Source organism: Microtus ochrogaster, linkage group LG3 (assembly GCF_000317375.1).
Source record: "Microtus ochrogaster isolate Prairie Vole_2 linkage group LG3, MicOch1.0, whole genome shotgun sequence".
Classification (NCBI taxonomy): domain Eukaryota; kingdom Metazoa; phylum Chordata; class Mammalia; order Rodentia; family Cricetidae; genus Microtus; species Microtus ochrogaster.
Genome location: NC_022029.1, coordinates 17,752,913 through 17,756,889, shown reverse-complemented (window position 1 = coordinate 17,756,889; position 3,977 = coordinate 17,752,913). Strand labels below are relative to the sequence as shown.

At 45.6% G+C, this 3,977-nt stretch overlaps 1 pseudogene; it reads left to right on the top strand.

Moving 5' to 3' along the window:
- Positions 1–3,349: 3,349 nt before the first annotated feature.
- LOC101998249 lies at positions 3,350–3,751 on the top strand (annotated as a pseudogene).
- Positions 3,752–3,977: the final 226 nt, after the last annotated feature.

Sequence of the window (3,977 nt, the reverse complement as noted above, 5' to 3'; positions counted from 1 at the left end):
GAAGTGGTGGTGCACACCTTTAATCCCAGCACTCTAGAGGCAGAGGTAGGTGGATCTCTGAGTCTGAGGCTACCCTGGTCTACAGAACAAATTCCAGGATAGTCAGAACTACACAGAGAAACCCTGTATCAGAAAAAAAAGAAAGAAAGAATGCCTGTCATTTCTGAAGATATTAATATCTAAGAATCACAATGTTGGGATTTCACACATTCTTTTACAGCAGGAACCCACAATGAGTTAGAAGGCTTCCAGAAAGCTAGAAAATCATTAGCTTTGACAATAGACCTATAAATAGAAGAACCGGAGATCATGAATATGCTAATGGTTTTCCCTGTTATGGCCCTGCGGTATTGAGGTTTCAGCCCTAACATGTACATCAATTGGTGCCAAATCTAACCATCTTGCAATCTTCTGCAGGAATCCCTGCTTCACATGAAACAAGTGGGATGAATCACAGATGTTAAGGGAGGGTCTGACATTTCTGCATAAGAAAAGTGTTTCCCTGAAGACGGTTCATGATTTAGGATTTGGATAAACGCTCTCTCTAAACTGGAGCAATTACCTGGTACTTCAAAGGTTATGAGGACAATGGTGCTTTAAATATTTTCTAAGTTAACACATTACATAGAGATAAATCAGTCAGCAGACATGTATGAATCCACGCAGCATCTGTATTTCCACTAGGATGCAGGCTCCATGAGAGAAAGAATGCATCTACTAAACCCCAAAACAATGAAGGATAGGTACGTGGTCGATCCATTAGATGACCTTATTGATTAATTAACTGAGTAACTAAACTTCATTAATGAAAGAAAATACCACCTCAAGGGTTTCTTAGCTATCTATTCTGTAACCAGATAACCCCTAAAGATATGGACTCTTGGAAGGCACAAAACACAAGCAGAAGACAGACTCGGGGGTTCCTGCTATAGCAATCCTGGCTGATACAACTGTGAACAGCCATGTCACTTCCTCATTTGTCCACTCAGCACTTAGACCAGCCTTGGGTCAAAGTGGACAGAAAAGGTCAGGATGCCATAGAGAGAAACGGCATCCTTAATCCACCCGTGCACAGTGCTCCATGGGCTTTGATTACATGTCCAGCGGAGCTGAGGACAGGCAACAGGAAGCACAAGGGTCAGTCATCCAGCAGAGGCTAGAAATACATATCTGGTAGTTAGTATCATAAACCTGACAGAATCTAGAGTTGCCCAGGAGACAAACCTCTGTGTGTGTCAGTGGAAAGCTCCTCAAATGGGTTCTCTGAGGTGCAAGGACCCACTCTAACTATGGGTAGTACTAGTTTGTGGTGTGGGGCCCTGGACAGGAGGAAAAACTGAGAGCCAGCTGAACACCAGCATTCTTCTCTGTCTGCTTCCTGACTGGACGCCATGCGACCAGTGGCCTCAATCTCCTGGCTCTGTCCAATAAATCACAAAGTAAATTTCCATAGACACTTCTGTTCTCCTTAAGTCTGACCCATCAGACCAAATGCACCATGGGATCACAGCCCTCTTTTCACACCATAAGAGCCCCTGCTTGGCCTCATATCAAACCAGACTTGATGTGCATCTACCAGATGGAATCCAAGTCAGGGTGAGTTTGATGGGAGAGAAAACTGGGCTCTTGGTCTTTGAATCCATGTGGATAAAAATAGATCTGTCTTTGCTTTATGCAAAGCTTACCTTGCTAAGTTCTGACTCTGGAATCACCCAGCTACCTCCCGGGAACTAGAAAGACATTCTGCTTTATCACGGGGTACAGCAATCCTGCAGACCAAGCTATGGATTCAGGTAGGGCAGGATGCTATGGATACCCCTGAAAGCCTCACTGTGACACTGGGTGGGAAGGCCAGGATATTAATCAGTGTTGGCTTTGATCTTGTCAATGTGCCACTGGAAACAAGGCCATGGCTTCCCTGGAGAATCGATAGCATCTCTCTCTGATGATAGTGCAGGCAGGCTTGGCAAAGCTCCACACTCCTTGGAGGCCATTAGCACCTAGAACACACAGGGTGATTAAGGCTGCATCCTCCCTCACATTGCTCCAACCTGCCTTTCCCCTTTCCAGTGATAGTAATGCAGCTGATACAAGATCAGCTACCCTCCTGTTCTGACCAAGACAGCTCTGCATCTTGCTGGCTTATTGGGTGATTTGAATGAGAATGACCTCCATGGGCGCATAGATTTGGATAAATCTAGTTAAGTGGACAACGAAGATCAGTCACATTCTCGAGCCTCCTTCTTGTGACAATCTGAAGGTGTCCTATTTGAAACAGGAGTGGCTCTAGAGTGAAAATCAGCTTATTCGGTTCTCTTTCTCTGAAGGTCCAAGGAAAGGGTCATAATCCAAGGTTCCATGTTCTGACTACCTGAGATCTGTGATCTTAATGGTCCAGACCTCCACAGGAGCTCAGCTCCATAGAGAACGCTATTATCAGCCAGGCAGGAAGCTATTGACTGAACCACCTTCCTGAGCCATGAGCATCCCCAGTCAACAGGACAGAAGCCAACTCCTACACTACAACAAAAGCCAAAGATCCAACACCGCACAGTAAGCTATAATGGGGAAAAAAACGAGAAGAGTCACTGGTGTTGTACTGGAGCACTGGATAGGTTAGCATGGAGTCAAGACATTAAAAAGGAGAACAGCAAGGCATGGCCAGGGCAGAGCCCTGTAGCCCTAAGCTAGAGAGCAGCATAATACTGGGAGCTACCATGGCCAGTCTCCAAGGGACTCTCAGAAAGGCAGGAGTAGATGTAGGCTATATCTATAGGCAGAGCCACCAAGAATGGAGCAGTGACAAACAGCTCTCCAGTGGAAAGGAGGAACGCTAGCTTGCTTGGACCTAGCAAAGGCTAAGAGACTCCCAGGGTATCCCTTTGTCAAGTCTCTTGCATCAATGTAAATATCCTTGTTAGCTCTGGGGATTGCAGAAGCCTCAAAGTAGCAATGCACTCTGGGAATCCCCTGTCTTTCCAGATACATGTTCTCTGGGGGAAAGTAAGTGCCCTGTGACTCCTAGAAACTTGCTCATGTTTCCATTTGATCCTAAGTAAATGGCCCAGCCTGCCCTCAGGGCTACAACCCCAGGCTGACGGTTTTATAGGGTAGTCTCTAAATGTACCATGTGGTAGTCAGGACCACAGGTATGTCCCATCTGCAGAAGTCCACAGGCCCAGTTTCTCCAATAGAATGCCCTCTTCCAGGACAGGTAAAGTGTATGACACATAGGCATAGAATGCCCTCTTCCATGACAGGTAAAGTGCATCACACATAGGCATGGAGTCCAGAGTTTGATCCTCATCACTTACATAAGAATGCAGGTATAGCTCTTTCGGCCATCTTGGCGCCTGTGGAGGCCTTCTGGGAACAGGACTTCTAAAGGACAGTATGTCTGGAAGGCTGTGGTGCAAGGCCACTTTTGCTGGCTATAAGCGAGGTCTCCGGAACCAGAGAGAGCACACGGCTCTCCTTAAAATTGAAGACGTTTATGCCCGAGATGAAACTGAATTCTACTTGGGCAAGAGATGCGCTTATGTGTATAAAGCAAAGAACAAAACAGTGACACCTGGAGGCAAACCAAACAAAACCAGAGTGATCTGGGGGAAGGTAACTCGGGCCCATGGAAACAGTGGCATGGTCCATGCCAAATTTCAAAGCAACCTTCCTGCAAAAGCCATTGGACACAGAATCCGTGTGATGCTGTACCCATCCCAGATTTAAACCAATGAAAAGTAAATAAATAAAAGTGGATTTGTGCTCTTGTAAAAAAAAAAAAAAGAATGCAGGTATAATGATCCATACTTGAAATCCCATCTCTAGGGTGTCTTGGCTAGCCAGCCTAGTCAATTATTGAGTTCCACATTCCAATGAAATCATCTGTCTCAAAAAGGGGGGGGGGGTACAACATCAGAGAAAAACACTGAAGATTGGCCTCTGACTTCAATACATAGGGACAGACATACATACATATT